Raw genomic sequence first — 15,482 nt, 5'->3', positions numbered from 1 at the left:
ATGTTAAAAATGACAAGAGACAGTTTTTGACAATTCCTTTATTTAAATGCTTCTTCTTTCTTCTTTCTTCTATCTTCCTTCATCTTCTTCTTCTTCTGGTTCTTCTGGCTCTTCTGGTTCTTCCTCCGCCGTTCTCGTCCAGCATCTCCTCCACGGCGTCTTCTATCTTCTTCTCCTCAGGCCACTCCGCACCTATAGCATGGGGGGAGGCTCCCGCTCTTCTCTTCATCTTCTTCTCTTCTTAATCTTCTTCTTCATCTTCTTCTCTTCTTCATTTTCTTCTCCGGGCCGCTCCGCATCCATGCTGGCATGGAGGGAGGCTCCCGCTGTGTGAGGCGTCTCCTCTTCTGACGGTTCTTAAATAACGGGGGCGGGGCCACCTGGTGACCCCGCCCCCCTCCAACGCACGGTGACTTGACGGGACTGCCCTGTGACATCACAGGGCAGTCCCGTCATGTCCCGTGCATCAGAGGGGGGTGAGGTCACCGGGTGGCCCCGCCCCCCATTATTTAAGAACCGTTAGAAGAGGAGACGCCGTCACACAGCGGGAGCCTCCCTCCATGCCAGCATGGATGCGGAGCGGCTCGGAGAAGAAAATGAAGAAGAGAAGAAGATGAAGAAGATGAAGAAGAGATGAAGAGCAGAGCGGGAGCCTCCCCCCATGCCATGGGTGCGGAGCGGCCCGAGGAGAAGAAGATAGAAGACGCCGTGGAGGAGATGCTGCACGAGAACGCCGGAGGAAGAACCAGAAGAGCCAGAAGAACCAGAAGAAGATGAAGAAAGATAGAAGAAAGAGGAAAGAAGAAGCATTTAAGTAAAAGAATTGTCAAAAACTGTCTCTTGTCATTTTTAACATTTTTGACAGTTTTTTAGTGAAATGGTAGCCCTTACCATTTCACACAGGGGGGCTGGGATCTGGGGGTCCCCTCGTTAAAGGGGGCTTCCAGATTCTGATAAGCCCCCCTCCCGCAGACCCCCACAACCACCGGCCAGGGTTGTGGGGATGAGGCCCTTGTCCTCATCAACATGGGGACAAGGTGTTTTGGGGGGCTACCCCAAAGCACCCTCCCAATGTTGAGGGCATGTGGCCTGGTATGGTTCAGGAGGGGGGGTGCTCTGTCGTCCCCCCCTCTTTTCCTGCGGCCTGCAGGTTCCATGCTCAGATAAGGGTCTGGTATGGAATTTAGGGGGACCCCCACGTCATTTTCTTTTTAATTTTGGTTCGGGGTTCCCCTGTGGGGAATTCCAATGCCGGTTTTATCAATGAACTTCTATGTGTATTGTCGGACCGGCAATGCAATAGCCGCGAGTAGTTTTAAATGACTTTTTTCCTTTGAAATGTCATTTTGCTGTCAGACTGTTCTAAACACGGGAAACATGCGCCCCTTTACAGGCATACTATAGACACCCCCCAGCTACGACATTTAAAGGGATATTACACTTTTATTGTTTGGCTTTAAGCATTATTAAAATCACTGCTCCTGAAAAAACGGCCGTTTTTAAAACTTTTTTTTGCATTGATCCATGTCCCCTGGGGCAGGACCCAGGTCCTCAAACACTTTTTATGACAATAACTTGCATAAAAGCCTTTAAAATTAGCACTTTTGATTTCTCCCATAGACTTTTAAAGGGTGTTCCGTGGCATTTGAATTTGCCGCGAACACCCCAAATTGTTCGCTGTTCTGCGAACTGGCGAACAGCCAATGTTCGAGTTGAACATGAGTTCGACTCGAACTCGAAGCTCATCCCTACTTAGGACTATGTGATATTTCAGTTTTTCTTTTTTAATAAAACTCATGTTGGACTCGAACATTGGCTGTTCACCAGTTCGCAGAACAGTGAACAATTTGGGGTGTTCGTGGAAAATTCGAAAGCCACGGAACACCTTTTAAAAGTCTATGGGAGAAATCAAAAGTACAAATTTTAAAGGCTTATATGCATGGTATTGTCATAAAAAGTGTTTGGGGACCCGGGTCCTGCCCAGGGGACATGGATCAATGCAAAAAGAAGTTTTAAAAACGTCAGTTTTTCAGGAAGCAGTGCTTTTAATAATGCTTAAAGTAAAACAATAAAAGTGTAATATTCCTTTAAATTTCATACCTGGGGGGTGTCTATAGTATGCCTGTGTTTAGAACAGTCTAACAGCAAAATGACATTTCAAAGGAAAAAAAGTCATTTAAATCTACTTGCGGCTATAATGAATTGTCGGTCCGACAATACACATAAAAGTTAATTGATAAAAACGGCATGGGATTTCCCCACAGAGGAACCCTGAACCAAAATTTTTTAAAAAAATGGCGTGGGGTTCCCCCTAAATTCCATACCAGGCCCTTCAGGTCTGGTATGGATATTAAGGGAACCCCGCTCCAAAATTTTTTTAAAAAATGGCATGGGAGCCCCCCTCAAAATCCATACCAGACCTGAAGGTATGGATTTTAAGGGGAACCCCGCGCCAAAATTTTAAAAAAAATGGCGTGGGGTCCCCCAAAAAATCCATACCAGACCTTTATCCGAGCACGCAACCTGGCAGGCCGCAGGAAAAGAGGGGGGACGAGAGAGCGCCCCCTCCTGAACTGTACCAGGCCACATGCCCTCAACATTGGGAGGGTGCTTTGAGGTAGCCCCCGAAGCACCTTGTCCCCATGTGGATGGGGGGAAAAGGGCCTCATCCCCATAACCCTTGGCCGGTGGTTGTGGGGGTCTGCGGGCAGGGGGCTTATCGGAATCTGGAAGCCCCCTTTAACAAGGGGACCACCAGATCCCAGCCCCCCTGTGTGACTTGGTAATGGGGTACAAATGTACCCATACCATTTCACAAAAAAAGTGTCAAAAAGGTTAAATAACACGTAACTGGGTGACCCCGCCCCCCCTCTGACAACACGGGGAAAGCCTCAGGGAAGTCCTGTGAATTCCCCGTGCATCAGCAGAGGGCGGGGTCACCAGGTGTCCCTACCCTCCATTATATAAGAAGTGTCAGAAGAAACAAAGCATCACACGGCTGAAGACTCCCACTGATGCGGATCGTGCAGACGGAGAAGAAGCCTGGAGGAAGATGCGGGACAAGAAGTGCGGACGAAGAAGAAGAAGATGGAGAAGAAGAAGATGGACGAAGAAGAAGAACACCAAAAGAAAACCAGAAGAAAGAAGATGGAAGAAGCCAAAAGAAGAAGAAATTAATAAAGGACTTGTCAAAAACCGTCTCTTGTGTTTTTTAACCTTTTTTTACACTTTTTTTGTAAAATGGTAGGGGTACATTTGTACCCCATTACCAATTCACATGGGGGGCGGGATCTGGGGGTCCCCTTGTTAAAGGGGGCTTCCAGATTCCAATAAGCCCCCCACCCGCAGACCCCCACAACCACCGGCCAAGGGTTGTGGGAATGAGGCCCTTCTCCCCATCAACATGGGGACAAGGTGCTTTGGGTGGGCTACCTCAAAGCACCCTCCCAATGTTGAAGGCATGTGGCCTGGTACGGTTCAGGAGGGGGGGCGCTCTCTCATCCCCCCTCTATTCCTGCGGCCTGCCAGGTTGCGTGCTTGGATAAGGGTCTGGTATGGATTTTTAGGAGGACCCTACGCCATTTTTTAAAAAAAATTTGGCGCAGGGTTCCCCTTAAAATCTATACCAGACCTGAAGGACCTGGTATGGATTTTGAGGGGGACCCCCACGCCATTTTTTAAAATTTTATTTTGGTTCGGGGTTCCCCTGTGGGGAAATCCCATACAGTTTTTATCAATGAACTTTTATGTGTATTGTCGGACCAACAATACATTATAGCCGCGAGTAGTTTTAAATGACTTTTTTCCTTTGAAATGTCATTTTGCTGTCAGACTGTTCTAAACACAGGAAACATGCGCCCCTTTACAAGCATACTATAGACACCCCCCATGTACGAAATTTAAAGGAATATTACACTTTTATTGTTTGACTTTAAGCATTATTAAAATCACTGCTCCCGAAAAAACGGCCGTTTTTAAAAATTCTTTTTGCATTGATACATGTCCCCTGGGGGAGGACCCAGGACCCCAAACACTTTTCATGACAATAACTTTCATATAAGCCTTTAAAATGAGCACTTTTGATTATTCATGTTCATGTCCCATAGACTTTAATGGTGTTCGCGTGTACGAAGTTTTGCTGCGAACCGAACCGGGGGGTGTTCGGCTCATCCCTAGTCACCGCTAGGCAGAACCAGCTGAGGAAGCATGAAACTGGGGAAAGCCCAAACAAGAAGGGGCTGCCTCAAACCAGGAGCAGAATATGTCCATGAGGGATTACCTGGGCTCCTAAACCCCCAAAAGATCCACAGATCCTTTGGCAGCCTAAGTATTGGGACTCCATATACAGGGGAGCATGAACCTGCAATGGTGTACCAACATAGTGGTATGGTAAGGGCTGTATCAGTGATCCACAATCCTGTAGGTTTGAGGACAGAAGAAAGAATAGTGCATGGGGGGGGGGCTGACTCCTCATTTATAGAGTTAAATTGGTCCTATGGGTTGGTTGGGGGCGGGGTAACCAACCATGTGTATGCTGGCATGAAGGCACCAGGAAAAATAATTAAATGCAGTAAAATAGTTTGCTTAGTAACAAACCTTAAGGGGTTAACCCAATCAACACCTTGATTGGGTTAAAATCCAGTGTACAGCAGTCAATCCATATGGCACAAAAGAGGGGGGATGCAAGCAGCTTACATGTTTCACACCTGAATCTGGTGCTTAACCACTTGCTGACCGGCTCCTGTACATATACGTCGGCAATTTAAAGATGGATATCTCGGTAACGGCAGAAGCTGCTGCCACAACCGAGGTATGAACACAAGTATAGGCGCATCAACACAGAGATCATAAAAGTCCCAATACAAATCTGCTAGTAATTGACAATATAGTCCATCTGGCATACACAGGCAAATCAACTATGTAGTGGTATTGGGGGAGGGAAAAAAACATCCACAGGAAGCACACAAGGCTGCTATCAATTTAGGGAAGAAACCATATTCCAAGGAGCTGAAAAAAAGCACCTAACCCTAAGTGGAGAGGCGCCTCTGGGTGCAGTCGTTTTAAAAAAAATCAATTTAATAGAAAAAAGAAAGTCGAGATGACGTTTCCACATCCTGGGACAAGATCCGTGCTGTGTACGATGGCCATCATCTTCCGAATGATGTAAATGCCGGCTCCGGAAGAGCGGCCTCAGAACGAGGCTAGGAACACAGTGGATGGCTGGCAGCAATGGGACGACGTCATAAAAAATGGACGCGTTTCATGAGCGTGCGCACTTGGATGCTCTGCAAGTCGCGCTCCTTCCTCAGCAGACAAAGTCTGAATACTATAGAGAGGGATTAAATAAAGAAAAAAGACACAAGGGCGGAGCTGGATGAGGCAATGAGGGGGAGGTTGGAAGTGATAATGAAATTAGCGGACTAACCAAATTAAGATGTAAATACTATAATATGCAAATAAAAAATATGGATATAGTATGCTGGTCCGGACTGAGTATATATAATACTGGTAGGGGAGAAAAATATGTATATATAGTCTAAATGAACTAATGGACATATATAAAGTAGTAAAATAAAAACTGTTATTATATATGCTGGATATGAAAAATGGAAAGAGGGGGACAAGCTAAACCCACCGAGTTGACCACACCCCCTAAAACGTCACAGTCCCAGCATGCCCAGGGACTGTGACATCATATGGGGGCGGGGTCTCCGCCTATATAAGTCACAACGGAGCCCTCAGAGACCAGTCCAGCCGGAGAGAGCGTCGTGTCAACATCTGGGAAAGAGAAGAGAAGACAAGAAGCCCAGAAGTCCAGACCTCCGCTGGCAAGAGAGCTACCTGAAGACAGCAGAGGGGCCGGCCGAAGAACTGGAACACCGGGAGGAGAGGCCAGAGAGAGCGGAGAAGAACCAACCAGACGCCGGGAGAAGATGAACCGGAGGGCCTCCCGAAGCCGGAAGAAGACCCCCGAAGCCGGAGGAAGATCCCCCGGAGCTGTTTAATAAATTATTTTAAAAACCTGTGTAGTGTGTTTTATTGAAGCAAGGTTTGAAACAGGAAAATCTGGATGCCGCACACCGGATAAAGTTGAAAACATCTTCTTTATTGTAAAACTTGGATCATAAAAAACAGGACAATCAGGCGGGTGGTACAGACACAGCTGACGCGTTTCGCGCTCTAGTTCGAGCGCTTACTCATAGCTATTTTCTCTGTCTAGTGTGTTTTATTATTGACACTTTTTCCCTAGGTGAATGGGTAGGGGTACCATGTACCCCATACTCATTCACATAGGGTGGGGGGGGCCGGGATCTGGGGGCCCTCTTATTATAGGGGGCTCGCGGATTCCGATAAGCCCCCCGCCCGCAGACCCCGACAACCAACAGCCAGGGTTGTTGGGAAGAGGCCCTTGTCCTCATCAACATGGGGACAAGGTGCTTTGGGGTGGGGGGTCCGCAGGGCGCCCCCCTCCCCCAAAGCACCCACCCCCCCATGTTGAGGGCATGCGGTCTGGTACGGTTCAGGAGGGGGGGCGCTCGCTCGTCCCCACCCCCTTTCCTGACCGGCCGGGCTGCGTGCTCGGATCGGGATCTGGTATGGATTTTGGGGGGACCCCCACGCCGGTTTTTCGGCATAGGGGCTTCCCCTTAAAGTTCCATACCAGACCTAAGGGTCTGGGGTGCCTGCGACGGGGCTCGCAAGGTTTCAATCTCGCCGATAAAAGCGGCGAGATTGACTTCCTTTTCTAGTCCCGTCGTACCCGAGTCACGTTCAAAATGAACGGACTTGTCCGTGTGTGGGAAAGTCCATTCATTCTGGAAGTCCGTCGGGAGGACCGGATTCCGGAAAGTCCAGTCGTGTGTAGGCAAGTCCGTCCGTTCAGAAAGTCCGGCGGTAGTCCGCCGGAAGTCTGGCGGCAAGTACGTCGGACCTAGTTTCCCAGAAAGTCCGACCGTGTGTACGCGGCATTAGAAAGAGTAATAGAGACTGCAAACCAGCAGTGGTGGGACAAATTCTTTCTCAGCAAATATATTGACACCAAAATCTTTCCTAGAGGTTTAAGGGTCATGAAAGTATGCCCTTTCCTTGACACTGACAATACACGGGAGTGGGCTGATATTTCGGCTTTCTGTACTTCCAAATGGATGAGCATTCTCATTTCTCACAGAACATCCAGCTTTGATAAACTCAAACAAGACGTCTGTACACTGATTTCAAATATTTCCAGTTTACACATGACCATTCTTCTTTCATGGTTCGACATATTAAAGAAAAATACCAAAGCCGATGAGGATTCCCTGTTACGTATGAAGTTGGGAAAGTTCAGACGTGACCTAGATGATTTTAATAATGATAGAGTATTCTCCTGGAACAAACAAGGGAAACATTACTCTCATAACTTCCGGCCACTCTAGGCCAGAAAGTTCCTCCTCTCTGTATCCATCCTGACCCACCCTCGTGTTCACCTGCCAATACCAATCCCCCACATCTTCTTATGAGCATTCCTGTGAGTCCTCCGACTCAACCCTATCACCGGAAGCCCACTAGAGCTCCTCGCAGTTCTGACTCTCCACTGCATAAACGCTCTAGCAGTAATAATCACACTAAGAACCACGGCCCAAAAAATCTGTATAGCAAATCCAGTCTTCTCCTTGCCTTAAACCAATTTTATAATAGACCACCCACCACCAAACCTTCTGACAGTTTGACCATACCCATTACCTCTTTTGCCATTCCTTCTGGCTATGGACCGCCAGTATTACCTCCCATTTCCAGCCAGACCACTTCTGGTAACATAGTTTCCAAGAGTTCTACTATCTCTGATTTGGATACTACAGTAACCCCTTCTGTGGGTGCAGATATCATTGCATCTATATCTGACAATAATCCTCTTCACACTAACAAATACACCCATTCTACCTCTCCTTTTTTAGTGTCCAGTCCTCCTCAAACAGCCTCCAGAAAAAGAAAGTTCACCGGAGAGGCTGTAGAGGAGGACGAAATAAAAAATCATCTCAAAATATCCAAAATAAGGAAACAGTGAAGATTTTCAACTTATCTCCACACCACTTGTCAAATGCAGATATTTCACTCTTGAGTAGAGGTCTTAATTTTGCACCTATCAATAAACCCAACCCATTTCTTCTTTTTAAGGATCTGAACAGATATGTGCGGAACCTTACTTTGAATCATTACTATTATATCACAGAACAAAAGAACATTCAGGTCAATGCCACTTCTCCCTTATCATCTCCTACCCTTACATCAGACACCTTTTCCTTTGACATCAGTTCTGTCGGAGATATGGATAACTCACTGTTTGATGCTGAGTTTGCCTATCTTCTTACTCAACACACTGCTACCCCCCCCCCCCCCCCAGTCATACACACCCCCTTTAAGCCTAAGTCGTTTTTTTATCCGTCATAAGCTAAAGGTCCATATATAGAGAGCTTTTATAGAGTAGTGTTCTCAGACTTTCAAAAGCTTTGTCAGTCCTCCAGTACCATCAAAACGAACAATTTGTCACCGCTAGAGACCAGAGCCCTTAAATCCTTGATGGAAGCCGACAATTTAGTTATCAAATCAGCAGACAAGTGTGGGGCAATTGTCGTACAAGATAAGAGTGACTATATGGAAAGGCAAGAAGATTGCTATCGGATGCCACTACATACCAGCCAATCAAGAAAGACCCAACTTCTGAATTTGCCAAAGAGGTACATACCTTAGTGTCCACGGCCTTCCATAACAATATTCTCAATAAATTAGAGAAGTCTTTTCTCCTTCGAGACTTCTACTAAATCCCCTACTTCTACCATCTCCACAAAGTTCCTAAAAGTTTAGACCACCCTCCCGGTAGACCAATTATAGCAGCTATGGACAGTTTCACCACAGGCTTGAGTTTATACATCGATCATTTTCTACAGCCCATTGTCCAACAGCTACAGTCTTACGTTAGGGATGGGACACATGTCCTTGAACTTCTGTCTGCCTACAAGTGGGAGCAGACTTATGTCTGGCTCTCACTTGATGTCAATTCATTGTACACATCCATCCCCCATTCTTTTGGCCTACTAGCATTAGAAGTGATAAATATGGACCTGCGCCATGGAGAAAAATAAAACTGTAAATAAATTGCAAATAAATTATAGAATAAATACAAAGTGTACATATACGTGTGCGTTTACACACTCACCCACATGTACATATGTAATAGGGCTGCCGCTGTAGTGCGAGGTAAGTACCCCAAAAAGTGACAACAGAAAATATATACTCAGCGCTGCCTCTTTCAATCATAAATGTGCATACACTCGCATCAAATATGTGTCATATGACAACATGTGTAATAAAGTGCCAATATAGTGCAAAAAAAGTGCATTCAATGAAGTTCGAAAGTTCAAATAAATTACAAAATAAGGTGCAAACAATAAAGTTCATCAAGTGTGAGGTGCAGGGCTGGTGACACGTTGATGTAATCTTGGTGACTTCCCGTGCTCCCCTCCTGGATCCCCACTCACCAGATAAAGATGAAAAATATGCCTGTGTATATCAAGATGGTGTCTCCTGTCCAGCAGATATGTAGATTGGTTGTGCCTCAGAGAATGGAATCTCCTCTCCTTCACCACTTGATTGTAGATCCTACATACTTTACTTAGTCAAAGACGATCGGAGTAGTAAAGTTTGGACAAGTGAAGAGAAGAGGGCATATAGTGTAATACTGCAAGGTATATTAAAAAGTTTAAAATTATTACACTTACATCAAAATCTTTAAAATGTTTATGTAACGAGCCCTTTGCTCGCTCGGTTCCACTCTCCCGACACTCCTCTGCTGCTATAGAATCAGATTGCAGATCACAACATCTGATTGCTCGGTCATCCAATGCTCCGGGATTAGAACTACAGCTATGTGCCGTTCTAACCCAGTTGTGATAGCTCAGAACAAACACCAGGCAGGCTGTATGTAAGTTCAACCAGGAATCTCTCTTTATTGACAGGAATACAGTCTCTTTTATACAATAAAAGAGGAGGTGCAGACCTCCTGCTCATATTACTCTAACAATACAGCTGTAACCTAATTAACCTAATTAACATGAGCTAATTAACTAATCCCTTTAGACAGCCTAGATGACTCAGACATGACCTTTAGGCCAGACTGGCCGTCTTGTAGTTCAGAAAATCCACATTTTCACAATCAACATTATCACAATAGCAAAGTTAATTAAACACAAACAACAATGGGGATCTAATGACTCTTAGATCCCATACTAGAGACTTATTTACAATACACATTTTAGCAGACAACAGACAGGTAGCTGGAATTGATGACATTAGCATTTAACAGTAGGAGTCCCAACGGTATGAATCAGTCACTATTCCAATATGGCAAATCCAGGGTCCCCAGAGTCTGTGTGTTCTGGGGGACCAGGACCCAAATCCACAGTAATACCACCTCAAGGGTCCCCAGGCTTACAGCTCACAAAGAGCACTGTTCCCCCAAATGCCAGGGCCCACGATCGATCAGCAAGAGGCTAGCATTCAGTCCCCTCCAAAAGTCTCTCTCCTGGCTAGGTCTGTCACATTTCTCCCCTTTTGGCAGGAGACTAACCCAGGAGGAGACCCCAGACGGGTTGACTCCGAAATTAGTCAGTAGTTCCAGTCCTCTAATGCCTGTACCCACACAGTACCCCAAACAAATTGTTCCAAACAAAGCATTACTCACCCAGCCAACCTCTACCTCTCTCAGAGAACATATCTGCTGCTGGGGAGAGGCCCGGACTGGCCCTTCTCCCTGGAGTCCTTTCTGCCGCTGGAGAGAAGACAGGGTTTCTGGGCTCACTCCGTCATGCTGTTGGGGATCTAGGCCGAATGCCCAGCATCCCTGGGGTATATAGGTGGAGACTGAAGTCCCATCCACCTTCACAGGAAATCCATCCTCTGTTAGTTGAGGGCAGAGGCCAGCAGTACTCGGCCTTGTTGCCAGCCCTTCTGCTAGAAACCCCACACCATCTGCTCCGGCTAACTGTTGGGGAGGGAGGCTGACTGCCCCGCCTCCCTGGAACTCCACAGTTGTTGCCGGTGCTGGGCAGAGGTTGGTAGCACTCTGCCCTGTTGCCAGCACTTCTGCTGGGGACTCCGCATCCTCCGCTCCAGCTAACCATTGGGGCAAGAGGCTGGCTTCCTCCACTCCCAAACTGTGTAGCTGCCATTGGGGAGGTCAGCCGGCTGCTTCCTTTTCCATTCCCTCATCTGGATGTTGGGATGATATGTCTGTGGTACTGTCTCCCAGGTGCACGGATCTTTGCTGGGGAGGAAAGACCACTTCCTCCACCCTGGCCAACTGTTGGGGAGGGACGACGAACACCTCCTCTCCCTTCTCCCCCTGTATCCTGATCTGCTGCTGGGAAGTGACTACCTCCTTCTCACCCTGAGCCTCCGGAACCGCCGCAGGTGTAGGGCAGAGATCTTGGACCCTCTGTCCGGTTGCCAGCGCTTCAGCTGGGGAAGTTCCTTGTAACTTCACAGATACTTCTGTTGGTGCTGGGCAGAGCACAGTGAAGTTTGGCCCTAATAACAGCTCTTCTTCTGCTGGAGGCTCACCAGGTTGTTCTTCCTCATCAGAAAAGTCTATCAAATCCCCTGTCTCTGCAGCTGGTGTCTGGGGATAAAGGTTCACCATCTCCTGTCCCTGGAACCCCGAAGATGCTATCAGTGCTGGGCAGAGGTTAGCAGAGCTCTGCCCTGTTGTCAGCCCTTCAGCTTTGGGGATAGCGATCTCCAGATTTTCCACTGCCGATTCTCTGGCATTCTGCTGGACAGGCACATTCCTCCATCCAAGATCATCCAATGCAGAAACAGGTTCGTAAAGGTCAGTCAGCACTTGCTGCATCCGCCATAAGACCTCCGCCTCCATAGCTGCGGGGGCAGGTTGGCAAAGCACACTGTTACTCTGCCACATTGTCAACTCTTCAGCCAGGATTTCAGAGTTGTCAACTGGTATTTCCTGATAGTCCCAGGCAAAGGGAGCCCCACCCTGCTGCTGAGCAGAGTCTAACAGCTGTCTGTAGGCAATCTCAAGCTCCCATTCCTGAACGGCCAGAAACTCCAAATCTTCCTGTGCCCAGTGCACTTCTGAGACATTCAGTCTTCGCTCTCTGTGCTCCATTATTTCCTCCAAACGCCACTCCCAATGTCAGAGTCCCTGGACAGCCTCCAGTACAACAATCCTAGGCCATCGTAGTCAAAGCCTTCCGTGGGGCTGTCATCCGCTGTCCACGGGCACACTTGGGCTACATACCACTGGAGGGCTCTGTAGCTCTCGTCCAACCGCATTTCTGCCCGGATCAGCCTGCTTAACTCAGCTGTCCACTCCTGGTTCGGCTGTTCCCCCAATAACAGCATTCGCACTTCATACTGCGACAAGTACCTTACATGGATGGAGGGGAGAACTTTTCCCTGGTTTTGCTGCTCATGGGCTAGTGCTTCCTTCCAGAGTTCGCAGCGGATAGAATCAAACCATCCTAGCAAGACCTGCTCTGATACTGGTCCTCTGTGCTGTATCTGCTTCTCTCGCAACCTCCTTCTGAATTCCTCATCCATGGTGGCTGGTATCCTTTCTCTCCTGCTATCTGGACCTTGGATCCAGGTGATGGTTTGGATGTGTTCACGGCAGGGAAGCACGATCCCACAATTCCCTCCACGGCTCTCAAGTAAGTCTTTCAGCGTGGCTTTCCTGCAGGCTGGTTTGGAGTGTCCCAGTAACTGGAGAGCAAATCCCACGGCTGCCAACCAATGAAACGAGCCCCTTGCTCGCTCGGTTCCACTTTCCCGACACTCCTCTGCTGCTATAGAATCAGATTGCAGATCGCAACATCTGATTGCTCAGTCATCCAATGCTCCGGGATTAGAACATCAGCTATGTGCCGTTCTAACCCAGTTGTGATAGCTCAGAACAAACACCAGGCAGGCTGTATGTAAGTTCAACCAGGAATCTCTCTTTATTGACAGGAATACAGTCTCTTTTATACAATAAAAGAGGAGGTGCAGATCTCCTGCTCATATTACTCTAACAATATAGCTGTAACCTAATAAACCTAATTAACATGAGCTAATTAACTAATCCCTTTAGACAGCCTAGATGACTCAGACATGACCTTTAGGCCAGACTGGCCGTCTTGTAGTTCAGAAAATCCAAACAACATTATCACAATAGCAGAGTTAATTAAACACAAACAACAATGGGGATCTAATGACTCTTAGATCCCATACTAGAGACTTATTTACAATACACATTTTAGCAGACAACAGACAGGTAGCTGGAATTGATGACATTAGCATTTAACAGTAGGAGTTCCAGTGGTATGAATCAGTCATTATTCCAATATGGCAAATCCAGGGTCCCCAGAGTCTGTGTGTCCTGGGGGACCAGGACCCGAATCCACAGTAATACCACCTCAAGGGTCCCCAGGCATACAGCTAACAAAGAGCACCATTCCCCCAAATGCCAGGGCCCACAATTGATCGGCAAGAGGCTAGCATTCAGTCCCCTCCAATAGTCTCTCTCCTGGCTAGGTCTGTCACAGTTTTACAAATTGCCGCCTTGGCATCCAAACAGCCTTCACAGATTATCCTTAGCTTGACATGTTTTGCCCCTCCCACTGGGAGTCATCAGAAGCTTATGGAGTCTGTGGTTGGCTGTCTTATATACTTTAAGTACCGCCTACTACACCCAATGACTCCCACTACTCTCATTGATGGCGCAGTATGAAATTGGCCTCATTTCCGATTTCCGCAGGAACCGGCAGTGACGTTCCACCGAGACCGGAAGTGATCAGCAGCACAGGAAGTGATGTAATCCTTGTTGACAAAAGGTAAACATCAGCATCCTACTTCCTGGATTAACAGGGAGTGATCAGAGGCCATCTAGTGTTGGTAATTCGGTATTACATTAAAAACAAATCAAGGTATATTGCATTAAGTGAACCATTATGACAATGACAGAATACTCCATCTGGAGGAAAATATATAGGTAATTAGATAGTAGGAAAAAAAAACATTATGTGTTTGTGTGATGTGTGATGTTTACCTTTTGTCAACAAGGATTACATCACTTCCTGTGCTGCTGATCACTTCCAGTCTCAGCGGAAACGTCACTTCTGGTTCTGGCGGAAATCGGAAGTGAGGCCAATTTCATACTGCGTCATCAGTATGAGGACCCCTGAATTAGTGTTTCTACCTAGAAATCTCTGGATATGTGGCACTTTTTTGGAATCCATTTTTTTGGTGGTAACTATACTAACAGACCATTTTTATACATAGATGCTAGTGCGTTATAAAGTGTTGGAATAATAAAATCTTTTCTTTGATGTATTTGATGTATAATCTTTTCTTTGATGGACCGCATCATTGGTCAGGGTATTCATGTGGTTATCAATTAATTTTTAATATCTGAAATGTACTGTATTTTCCATACCTAAATATAACATTTTTTGTGACATGCCTGTAACCAGAGTACATATTCTTCTGCACAATTGACGATCAGTCTGTATGTCACTGCTTGTATTAATAAATGATTTTAATATACTCTTTTTATATGATCCATATATTATTATGCCGCTTAAAAGCCCCCCTGGGGAATTTTCCCATCCTTTTTTTACAATTTACTGGGGTGTGCGGCTGACTCCAATTCATGTGTGTTTCCTCTACTGTGAAAAGTATTGCAATGACCGCCATTTTGTTTTCTAGGGTGTTAGAAAAAAAATGTATAATGTTTGGGGGTTCTAAGTAATTTTCTAGGAAAAAAAATTGTTTTTAACTTGTTAACACCGAGTCTGAAAAAGAGGCTCGGTCTTTAAGTGGTCATAGCTAGTGTAGTGACAAATCGGATGTGAATATATAAGTGGTGGTGGCCAATGGGAAACAAAGTATCCCAAGGGCCACTCTCACATGCATGATTAGTCAATCAAAGAATATGGAACAGCTGTGACTGGGGAGCCCCCCGGTCCACAGCTCTCACATAGGCGGGTAAAAAAAAAAAACAAATACTCACAATCACATTGACACACACATAAACCAATCACAAATAACATATTAAAATTAGATTTAAATAACCACATCAACATGTAACATTGGGTATAACCTATGAGACATAAAATCATAATGTTGGTTTAATAATTGGTATTATTACACAACTAGACATGTGCGATTCGTTTCGTACGAATCAGATTCGTACGAATTTCCGAAAATTTGTTCATTCGGAAGCATCCGAAACACGAATTGCTATGCTTCCGAATTGTATACGAAATACGAAATACGACAAATTTCGGATCCAAATTCCGTTACAACAGAAACGTGACTGGTGTTTTGTTGACCAATCAGAGGTTTTCTTCTGCTGCTGAGTGGGGGTTGGGAAAATTACCTTTTTTAATATGGGAGTGGGAGACTGGTACTGGTAGTCGATGGAAGATTCAGAATCAGACAAAATAAGA

The sequence above is a fragment of the Aquarana catesbeiana genome, linkage group LG12 (assembly GCF_042186555.1).
Source record: "Aquarana catesbeiana isolate 2022-GZ linkage group LG12, ASM4218655v1, whole genome shotgun sequence".
NCBI lineage: Eukaryota > Metazoa > Chordata > Amphibia > Anura > Ranidae > Aquarana > Aquarana catesbeiana.
Note: the sequence above shows the minus strand (reverse complement) of the source record.